Raw genomic sequence first — 12226 nt, 5'->3', positions numbered from 1 at the left:
TTCCCCACATTACAGTCGAGCGTGCACAACAGAGGGACTGGTGTGAAGCTAGCTTCTTGGCTTAGTTGGAAGGTTTTACCTTACAAAGATATACAATCATTAAAAAAAGTCCTACCTTCTGTTCTTCAAATGTGCCATCGTCATTTGTTCATGTCATCTGGCTTCCTTCTTCTTATTTCTATAGCCCGTCACATTTTATGCAGTGCATTTACAGATTATACATCATTCACATAGTCCCGCCCCACTAGGAAGCTTCAATCTAAGGATTCTATTACGTTCATTCACAGTAAGGTCAGTTATTTGTCATCATATGCTCACACAACTTATGCAGTGTTTCCAGAGGTTTACATCATCACTCTGTCCCTGCCCCACAGGGGACTTTACATCTAAAGATCTATCATTCATCACAAATCAGTTGTAGTGTTGGGTTGCTATAACGAGTGATTTGGAACAAGTCATGATTTAGAATCTGGTGTTGAATATGATTGCATAAGGAGAGGCCAAGATGCTAAGTGTTTAACTATTGCATGTTGGAGGACACCTGATTGATAAAGCCTGCTTTTAACCTCATTAGGCATGGATACCCCTCTTTTCATGCTCCGATGAACAGGATACTTCTTCTTCCGTAATGAGAGCCTCTTCCCCCATTACGTCGAGCGTGCACTATCCAGACGGGACAGGCGAAGAGTTAGCTTCTGGCTTGGAGTGTGGAAGGGTTTTTACCTTACAAGGTACATAATCATTAAAACAACTCATTGCATTGCACAGATTATAGATCATTCACATCAGTCCCTGCCCACGGGGGGAGCTTACAATCTAAGGATAGTTATCACATTCATGACAGAAGGGTCAGTTGTAGGTTTAGGTTGCATAACGGAGTGATTGAACCAAGGTGCATGATTTATGAATCTGGTGTTTGAACTACTGAATTGCATACTAGTGAAGAAGCACAGAATGCTAAGGTGTTTAATCATTGCAGAGTGCTGCAGATTTACATCATCACATCTCCTCCACGGGCTACAATTAGATCTATCACAACGGCGTTGAGTTGGTGTATAAGAGTGATTGAACAGTGATGATTTAGGAATCTGTGTTGACTACTGAATGCATCAGGAAGAAGCAAGAATGCTAAGGTGTTTAACCTCATGTTGGAGACACTGTTGATAAAGCCTGCTACCCTCAATAGAGCAGGTACCCCTATCTTATGCTCCGTGAACAGGCACTACTGTCTGTTCGTAATGAGTATGCTTCTTCCACTTACAGTCGACTGCCTACAGACGACAGTGCGAAGAGCTAGCTTCTGGCTTGAGTGTGAGGTTTTTCCTCAAGTAATATCATGAGGAACTGTTGATAAAGCTGGTTTACCCCTATGATATACCCCTCATCCTTCATGCTCCAGTGAACAGCCTACTTCTTCTCCGTAATGAGGTATGCTTCTTCCTAATGAGGTGCCTATCACGGGACATGGCGAGACTTAGTCGGCTTGTGAGGTGAGGGTTTTTACTAAAGGTTTAACATTAACAATTATATTAAAATTAAACATCATTCACCCCCAGTCCCTGCCCCACTAGAGAGCTTACAATCAAGGATTCTATTACGTTCATTCACAGTAAAGGTCATTATTTTCAATCAAAATTCGCCCCACGACCCCCTTCATGAAAGGGGTTTTCCAGAGAGTTTACATCATTCAACCTCCATCCCCCCCACGGGGGAGTTTTACAATCTAAAGATCCTAACCAAAATTCATAACAGAAGGGGTCATTTTGTAGGTGTGGTGTTGTAAAAGGGAGTGTTTGGGAAAACCAATCCATATTAATAGTGCAACTTGGGAGTTAAACAAAGGGTTAATTCTGCCAAAATAGTAAAACCCAATATATAATTTTTTGGGAATAGTAAAATCTAAAATATTAATTTTTTATAACGAAAAGTCTTTTAAAATTTTAAACCATTCGTAAAAACCCCCATGAAAATGGCCCCGGGAGAGTTAACTTAAAATTTCTAAGGACCTCACTAATTTTTCACTAATTCAACAAGGGGTTGTAGTGTTGTTTTAAAAATTACCTCAATACAGTTTTTTCCAAAATAAAGGCTTTCATCTGGACCCCTCGCCATCATTTTGGGGAGTAAATTCCAAAATCCAAAAAAAGAACACTTCACATGTCCAAAGAGTTTCAGATTATACCCTTTCAGGGTTTTTAAAATCTAAAGATTAAACTTTTAATTAAAACCGAGGTAGTTGTTTTTTTGTTGTTCCCCAGTGAGGAACATATAATTCACCCTTTTTTTTCAATGGAAAAAGACCCAAAAAATTTTAAGAAAATTTTAATACAAAAAAGTTAGTTATTAACACAACCCAAATCACAAGTTTAGAATTAAAAAAAACCCCGGGCACAGCCCAATCTAAAAACAATAAAATAAGACATCATTTAATTGTTTGTTTAAAAAAAAATGACCAAGTCTTTTTTATCCGTTTGACCTTTTAATTCCCAAAAACAATAGGGAGCCAAAATCCTAATTTATTTTCATTCATTTGGAGGCCCTATGAATTTTTAACTGGAAAAACCCATATATACCTACTTTAATGTCGATACAGGAAAACTTCTTCCTTCGGTTTGTGCTCCAATCATTAAAAAATACCTAAACGAAAAATACGGAACCCCCAAGTCCTGCCTTTTGATTAAAGGTTAAAAACCACAGTATAACATAACAATAAAGATTCCTTATACCTCCACATAATCGGGGGCCGGGGGGGTTACAATCAAAGGGGGGATCTATCACTTCATAGAAAAAGTCATTTGTTTGGGGTTTTATAAAGGAGTGATTAGAACCATCATCATCACATCAGTTTCCCTTTCCCACTAGGAAGCTTACAATCTAAGGATTCATTACGTTCATTCACAAATTTAAAGGGACAATTTTTGTCAATCATATCGCTTTACACACACACTTCATGCAGTTTGTTTCAGAGAGTTTACATCATTCACATCATTCCCTGCCCCACGGGGGGGCTTAATCTAAAGATCCTACCACAAATTTATAGACAAGGTCAGTTAGTTGTGGGTTGTATAAAAGAGTGATTGGAACCATCATCATTCACCTCAATCCCTGCCCCCACTGGAGAGCTTACAATCTAAGGATTCTATTACCTTCATTCCCCCAAATAAGGTCAGTTATTGTCCCAATCAATGGCCCCACACACACACACTTCATGCAGTGGTTTCCAGAGAGTTTTTCCCTCATTCACGCTTTCCCCCCACAGGGGGGAGCTTACAATTTAAAAAATCCATCACATTTCCCTACACAGGGAAAAGGGTTCAGTTTGTGTTTTGTGGGTTGTATAACGGGGGAGTGATTGGGAACCAAGGATGGGGTTTAGTGGGAAACTTAATACCCGAAGGCCAATTTCTAGTGAAATGCACAGAACCCAAGGGGGTTTAAACCCATTACATGTTGGGGGGGAAACCCCCGATTGATAAAGCCTGTTTACCCCTCAATAGAGCAGTGATACCCCTCATCCCTTCATGCCCCCCGAGTGAACAGGCACTACGTCTGTCTTCCGTAATGAGGTATGCCTTCTCCCCACCCTTACAGTCGAGGGGTGCACTATCCCCAAAGGGACCCGTACGAAGAGCTTAGCTCTGGCTTGTGAGTTGAGGATTTGTAGCTTACAGGTATTTAATTTATTAAAAAAATCAACCTTCCCTTTTTCAGATGGTTTCCAGAGAGTTTACATAAATTTACATCACTCCTTTCCCTTGGGGGGCTTATAATCTAAGGACCTATCATATTCGTACACAAAGGGTCAGTTTTTAGCGTGTGGGTTTATAAAGAGTAATTAGAATCAATGTAGATGATGGAAGGTTGGGTGTTGTGTATAACTACTTAAATGTATACTGAGAGAAGGATTCATGAATGCTAAGGTGTTGCTGTCTAGAAGTAGAATTATTGGGAAGGTGTAATTGTGTTTGAGATGTATTGAAGTGGAATCAAGCACACAATGCCAAGGTATTTTCTTCTGTGGCATTTTGGATTAGGTGCCTGCGGGTTAGGCTCTGCTTTGGAAGAAGAAGCAGGGCAAACCGCACTCAGGTGGATCCACAGGACCAGAGAAAATTAGTTAAAAAATATATATTTTATTTGGACAAAGTTAAAAAGTGTATATTTGCATCTCCATCCGCCCTATGCATTTGCACCCACTTGCGGCACTTAGTCATGGACTAACTAATTTTCTCTGGTCATGTGGATCCGTCTGAGTGCCGGTTGGCCCTGCTTCTTCTTCATACCTGCTCTCTAAAGCTGGGGGGCTGGGGCACCCAGACCATATTTACTATTTGGTGAGACATTTATAATCTATTCTGGGGCATCTTTTTTTTAATCGTAACTATAGACTCTGCTTATACTGTACCTCCAACACTGTTGGTTCTAGCCCCACCTCCATGCTGTGTCTGGAAAAGACCTTATTCACAAAATTGGAAAAATAGGGACAAGCTAAAGAGGCTACACAGCACTCAGAAATCACACCAACCCCCCGTGGGAGACTCACCACCTCCACAAGACTCAAACTACATTAATCATACGCTTCAAAATGCACAATCGATTTATTTAATTAGACTTTTAATAATCTACTACGCTAAGTTTGATGTGCTACAGTATACCGTAATCACAACACCTTTTAGAATTTAATCTAATACTCAGGGACTGAATACTGGAGATTAGAGGATAATTAATGTAGATTACCAAAATTACACAACAGAAAACGAGATCAGCTATAGACTTAATTACTAAATTAACTTTGAGAAAAAATAGATAATCTAGATAATAGATCTTGGAGAAGTAAGTTTCATTGGGGTACCAGTGTCAATACGTCTGGCAGACATTCCCAAGTTTATCCTCAATATTCTCTGCAATTCTCTGAGTTTATAACATCAGTTATCTGACAACAGCATTGAAAGGGCACACGGGCTGGGGCGTGAGTGATCCTAGAATAGGAAAAGAAGTCACCCAGTTATGGCAGAATTGATCTTACAGGCATGTAGAAAAGTAAGAGATCTCAAGGTACAAGACCATAAGATACAGTTCTTTCAGGGCTTCTCAGCCAAAGTATCACAGAAGAGAGAGAATTAACACCAATTTGCAGATACTAATTTCAAAACGGCATGCACTTTTCACTTACATACCCAGCAAAATTAAGCATTATTTTGAATGGTTAAACACACATCTTCCTCAACCCCCAAACATCAAGGGAGCACTTGGGTTTATGCAGAAAGAAACAAAAGGAAACTGTCACAATGGGCAGAGGCCATGCAACTAACGGACATATGGCGATGGAAAAACCCAGAGGAAAGTGTTCTCATGCTACTCCGCTACGCACAACACAATGTCCAGAATAGACCTGGCCCTAGCCACAGTTGACTTAATACAACATGTACGAACAGCAAAATATTTACCCTGAGGTATTTCTGATCATGCTCCTTTACTTGTCAACCTAGGACTACTTTCACCCAGGGAATACCAAACCCTGGAGATTAAGCCCACTATGGCTAGTTAATGACACAGTGGCAGAGGCATCAACCAAGGCTATAACAGAATACTGGGCCCTAAACACAGCAACTGCAGCTCTCCCCCCCCCCATGGTTTGGAATGCATTTAAAGCCACAATGAGAGGAACCCTTATCCGTGCCATAGCGGGAGCTAGAGCCAAAGCTGCAGAAGAAATTCAGAAAATGCAGTATATAGCTGTATATTGCTGCAAAGGAGAACATACTTTACTCTTTACTCATACCCCTAAAATTTCTTCTTTTTTCTAACTAAAAGTTGAACAGAAAAAAGTGAAGCACTCTTGCAAGTAAGCCAAATCGAAACACTGGGTGATACCCCTTTATGCCAGAGAGATCGACAGATATAAATATAAGGCGGCTTTACAGCAATATCCTAGCAACACATAGGGAGGTAGGCTCTAGAGTGGTAGTCTCTTTGGATGCAGCCAAGGCTTTTGACTCGGTCGAATGGTCGTTCTTGTGGGAGGTCAATGAAAGTTTTGGATTGGGCGGCCAGTTCATCACATGGGTGGGACTCCTGTATCAAAACCCCCAAGCACGAATAAGTGTCAATAATATATTGTCAAACACCTCTCAGCTGAGTCGTGGCACCCGCCAGGGATGCCCCCTTTCACCGTTATTGTTCGCCTTGGCGATAAAAGCAATGGCTATTCTAATACGCACAGCCCACAATATAGCAGGAATGCATCTGGGTAGGGTGGAGGAGCGCATCTCCCTATATGCTGATGATGTATTATTATACTTAAAGGAATAGTTCAGTGTGAAAATAAAAACTGTGTAAATAGATAGGCTGTGCAAAATAAAAAATGTTTCTAATATAGTTAGCTAGCCAAAAATGTAATATATAAAGGCTGGAGTGAACAGATGTCTAATAAAACAGCCAGAATCCAACTTCCTGCTTTTCAGCTCTATAACTCTGAGTTAGTCAGCGACTTGAAGGGGGGCCACATGGTACATTTCTGTTCAGTGAGTTTGTAATTGATCCTCAGCATTCAGCTCAGATTCAAAAGCAACAGATATGACCCATGTGGCCCCCCCTCAAGTCTCTGATTTGTTACTGGCTGGTAGCCAGGGTAACCAGTCAGTGTAAACCAAGAGAGCTGAAAAGCAGGAAGTAGTTTCTGACTGACTTGTTATACATTAAATCACTCCAGCCTTTATACATTACATTTTTGGCTAACTAACTATATTAGAAACATTTTTTATTTTGCACAGCCTATCTATTTACACAGTTTTTATTTTTACACTGAACAATTCCTTTAAGTGATCCAGGACCCTCACTACAGTCAACTTTTGCAGTTATAAATGAGTTCGAAGGATACTCAGGGTTACTCATAAACTGGGAAAAATCCAGTATCTTTCCAGTAGATGAAGGCATAGACCCCAATAGCTACCCCTTCCCCTCTAAGCTGAGTAAGCTCCTTCAAGTATCTGGGCGTTACGACCACGAGGGATAGCACTAAATACACAGAGTTAAACTTTACCACGGTCACAGAAAGTAGTCAATCAAACTCAAGCAATGGGGGAATTTACCCCTGACAATATGGGGTAGGATCAACCAACATTTTTGTATATCCTCCACAATTCTCCTATGTACATCCCCAAAACAGTATTCCAACATATTGAACAAATGCAGTCTTCGTTCATATGGGGTAATAAATCCCCGAGATTTACCAAGTCCAAACTAAAGGCCCCAATTGACGAAGGCGGACTGGGCTTCCCAGACCTACAATACTACCTCTTAGACTCTCAATTGTACTATGTGGGCTGGTGGCTAACGCCAGACCCCAACAACCCTAACTTCCAATTGCAGGCTACTTTGGCAGGCTCAGCAGAAACCCTTTAACGTATACCTTATAGGAAAATAGCAGACCTGCAAGTGAGACAACCGATTCTTACCACCCCACACAAGGATTGGACGGTGGTTCTGCGGATCACTAGCCTTAAAAACCCGTTACTCAAAATTGATTAACCTATTTGGGCCACTCTCACTTTCCCCATTTCCAACAACTCCTAACATATATGAGGTGGCCAAGGGCCGGGATCAGGACTTTGGGCGATGCAGCGCTGGATGGGCAGTTGCTCACCAGAGAACAACTATTACAGTCTCATCCCGGAGTCCAAATTAACCAACTAGTGTACCAACAATATAGGCATGCCTTCATAGCACAATTCACATCAACCAGAGTGGAACTGGTAACACCTCCCTTTTTAGAGGCCCTTAAATCGCCAAACCAAAAAAAAATGGTTACCAACCTATATGGGAAATTACTCTCCGCAATTCCCTCATCATTTGCCAAAGCATATGAGGCTTGGCATTCAGATATCCCCACTTTAACAGCAGAAGAATGGGAGGAGAGTAAAGACAAAGCGTACCAGTACCTCGTTGCTAATAGAGATAGGCTTATCCAGTTTAAGCTATTACATCGGATTCACATCATACCACTGCGCGTAAGCCAAATGGGTGAGATAAATAAAGCATATTGCCCAAAGTGTCAACAGCAGGCGGCTGGTTATGTTCATATGATGTGGAACTGCCCTCAAATCAGTAAATACTGGGATAGATTTATGTCCCACATCCAGGACAAAACTACCTTCCCCAAAATTATGTCTCCACAAGTCTGTGTACTGGGGGTGATAGATGAGATTTTCCCGCTAAATGCAAAGAGAGACCTATGGCGATCTATACTGTTCCACGCCAGGAAAGCATTGCTTATGAAATGCATGGACCCAAAGCCACCTTCCCTCTGGTTTTGGTTAGCCTTAAAACTTTGAAAGAGTACCTTAAAGCCACACAGCTACAGTGAAACTTCAATTTTTACTACCCTGATTTCATTTTTCAGATATTTTACATTGTTCTTTGTTTTTTGTCCCACCAATTTATAATGCATTTCAGTGAGAGATGTTCTCTGATTTTATATAACGTTTTCCAGATTTCACATAAAAATGGCCGTTTGTTCTCTATGACTGTTATTATTAGTGAAAAAAAGAGGTTTAAAATGGTAACCAGTTTGCATGCCTTGGTTGTGCCTGTGAATAGTCAATTCTAATTAGTCATACACAAGTCACTTATTGCTGTAGCTTGTGTATGTGACTGCCAGAGAGGCCTTGCACATGCCCCCCATAGTGTAACATTATGCTTCAATCCTTAACCCTTGTTATTAACAAAGTAACATTTCCCTGATTTTATATTTTCCTGGATGTTAATTATTTTTTTTGTCGTAAATAGAATAAGTTAAAGTAAAACAGACTTCTGTGCTTAAATCTTTTGAGTACTTAAAGGGTGGTTTATCTAAGTCAAATTTTAGTATGTTATAGAACGGCCAATTTTAAGCAACTTATAAATTGGTTGTTATTATCTTTTTATAGTTTTCAATTATTTGCCTTCTTCTGACTCTTTTCAGCTTTCAAATGGAGGTCAGTGTCCTCACCAAAAATGCTCTATAAAGCTATATATTTATTCTTATTGCTATTTTTGATTGCTCAACCTTCTATTCAGGTGCTCTACTATTCATATTTAAGTCTCTTATTCAAATCAGTGCATGTAAAGGTGAACAACCCCTTCAAGGAATATGTTGCTTTCCCCAAATTTTTATTTTCCCTAATTATAGCAAAAGTTTTTCTGGTCCCTCTGAAAAATAGGGGTTCTGCTGCAGCTAATTTTAGAGTAGAAAACTCTCACTACCCAACAGAACAGGAATGAGCTGTCCTGAAATGTTAAGATACTGAAAAACAGGAGCAAATATTGGTATTGTAAATATGTAATTAGATGATTGTTATTTAAGTTATAATGTCAATCTCTCTCTCTTAATTCTACTGTCTCTAGTACACAAGCTTGGCCCACAAAAGTTTTGGAAGGTCGAAGAGGCTAGAACATTACCGGGTGGATGGAGCCAGGGCATACCTAATAATGCACAGTTAAGACTTCATGACAGAACAGTTAGATGAATACAGGTAACATCACAACCAACTCGCTACACATGTTCAAACAACATATGAGACAGATAGTTTGGAATGTAGGTTGGTTGACCTCACCAATCAAAAGAAAAAGATATTAACAAATCTCAAGAAACTAAAACCCAATAGAATATTATTTTTAAAGACCCTCTGGAAATTAGGAGATACCAGTGTACTTAAAGCGGCATGGATACGTGAATTCCTATCAGCACTATATAAAGAAAAAACAAAGGGGAGCAGCCAGTCTTATTTGCACATCTCTGCCAAACAAATTGGATGACCTGATATATATGTCACTATTTAATATTGTGTAAATCAGATATCAGACAAAAAAAGACATGGTAGCCAACATATATGCTCTGAATAGCCCAAATCAGGACATTTTTACTTAGCCTCACTCAGAAACTTATGGAAACCCCCTCCCCAAACTTGATTTTAGGACAAGCAACGTTTTGGCTGGTTTCCTAGTTATTCATTCCAGCTTGCCTTGTGAAAAATGTGCTATACATACTTATAATATGATTTTGTACAAATGCAATGCCATTTCCCCTAATATATGTCCCTAGTTCATCTGTGCAACACTTAAAGCTGATCTAAAGCTGCATCTGATAATCTTGTAACTGTCATTAGTGTTTCCAGTCTGCAGGTTGGAAAGCCCTGATGTAAAGTGTTACTGATTCCAGCTTGCCTCACTGGACATGTTATTACACACACTTTAAACATGATTAGAACTTGATTTATTACAAGTGCAATATCAGGGGGGTATACTAGGAGTTGTCAAAATGCACATGGTTGTCTGTAGGTCTGTCTGGGTTGGTGTGTCTCTAGCATAGCTACTAGCAATCCAGCTTCAATATATTTTAGTATGTGTACTGTTAGTATGTGTACTGTACGGTATATTGCATTAGTGCATTCGATTAATTATCTTTTCAAATTCTGTCCTACTCTCTAATATCATTTCCTCACCATTACTTCACCTTTAAGCATTAAGAAGACAATTATCTTAGAGTATATGATAGTTTTTTAAAGTTAATATCTTATTAGTACTGATTTTTATATAATTTCACCCATGGTTTCCATATCTTTAAATAAGTATTAATGCTGCAATGCTTAACCCTAGTCAATAACAAAGTAAATATTGTATTTCAGAGTAAAAGAGACCTGTGCTTATAACCTTCGTATACTTAAAGGATGCATTTATTATGCTCATTTCACTGATTTTACATTTACATATTTTTTCCTGGTCCCTTGAAAAGGTAAAGTGGGGTTTCTACTGTACCTAATTTCAGAGTAAAAATCTCTCACTGCCCAACACCAACCAGTTATCATCACACCATGTAACAATCCAAAATTGATTGACAGCATTTGAAGAGTACTTTAGGAAAATATACTCCACTGAGGAACCATCTGAAGACTTTATCAATCTTATGTTACAAAAAGCCAAACTATTAGAAATTGACCAGACACAGAGGGAGATGCTTAACTCACCAATAATAGCAGCAGGGATATCAGGCATAATAAAATAACTGGCCACACATAAATCACCCAGATTGTTATATAGTGTAATATTATAAAATACTGAACCCACATATGATACAATTATCAAAGCATATATATAATGCAATGTTCCAGAGGTGAAGTAATAATTGTTTAATGTTTTTCACCTTTAAAATGTATATTTAGTATGATATAGAGCAGAGTTGTACAAATTCTATGGTACCAAGGGCCGGAATTTTTCTAATCTACATGGTGGAGGGCCATTAATGGAAGCCAGTGTTAGCCACTCCCTGTTTTTAGACCACACCCACTTTAAACCACACCATGTTACCGCAAGACCATGTCCATATTAATAGCACACCAAAAAATCAAATGGTTGATGCTCACTGCAGGGATCAGGGCCGGAACTAGGGGTAGGCAGAGTAGGCGGCTGTCTAGGGCGCCATCATTAAGGGGCATACTTTTAAGGGGATTTTTTTCCATTTTTTAATGTTTTTGTTTTTTTCAAGCGTTTATTTAATAATTTGTTTCAGTAATCATGGTTACCCAGTTGGGTGGAATCCATCTCCTTCACCTTCTCCTTCTTGCTGGCAAGTAATAGCTCCTTCTGTGTGGTAGTGCAGCGCGAGGTGCGTACACGCTTCAATGATGTCACTGATGTGTTGGGTGACAGAGAGCTGGCGGGCTGCTTGGTGTGGCTCTCGCTGCTCTCAGCCTTGCACAGTTTCACTGAACTGAAGACATTCTTTCTATTACTGTAAAGTGTGAAGCTTCCTGCTGGCACAGCCAGGTACAGATTTGGGGCCCATATGTTTGCTGTTGCTGCTGAGCTGGGCGCTGGCACAGGTACATAAATACTTGGGGGCAATATGATGTGATCAGATTTATTTTTGTCTGCTGCTGGCACAGGTAAAGATTGGGGGCAATATGATGGCTGAAGGAGGGCTGTATGATGAATGGCTGCTGAGCTTGCAGGTACAGGTACGGGTGGGGTGTATTATGGATGGCTGCTGGGCTTGCTTGGTACAGTTATAGGGAGCAGTAATATAAATGAAAAAATGTTGTACACTTTCTTGCTCTCTTTATTGAAAAACCACCATGGTAAGGAGGGAAATGATAATAAAAGACAGGAGGGCACTGAGTGAAGCTTTTGCCTAGGGTGCCAAACTACCTTGTGCCTGCCCTGGCAAGGATGTCACTCATATGTGAAAAAA

The 12226-nt window shown here is 39.8% G+C and overlaps 1 long non-coding RNA gene across 2 annotated transcripts in view; it reads left to right on the top strand.

Annotated features, from left to right (window-relative positions):
* LOC121399484 overlaps positions 1–12226 on the top strand; it is a 55526-nt gene that overhangs the window by 20161 nt on the left and 23139 nt on the right. For both annotated transcript variants that reach the window (XR_005965068.1, XR_005965067.1), the window contains one exon: positions 9385–9512. This is a non-coding gene — a long non-coding RNA (uncharacterized LOC121399484). The remainder of the gene's footprint in view (positions 1–9384; positions 9513–12226) is intronic.

This window comes from Xenopus laevis, chromosome 1S, assembly GCF_017654675.1.
Source record: "Xenopus laevis strain J_2021 chromosome 1S, Xenopus_laevis_v10.1, whole genome shotgun sequence".
Taxonomy (NCBI): Eukaryota; Metazoa; Chordata; class Amphibia; order Anura; family Pipidae; genus Xenopus; species Xenopus laevis.
The sequence above is the reverse complement of the archived record's forward strand: the minus strand, read 5'-3'. Positions and strand labels throughout refer to the sequence as shown.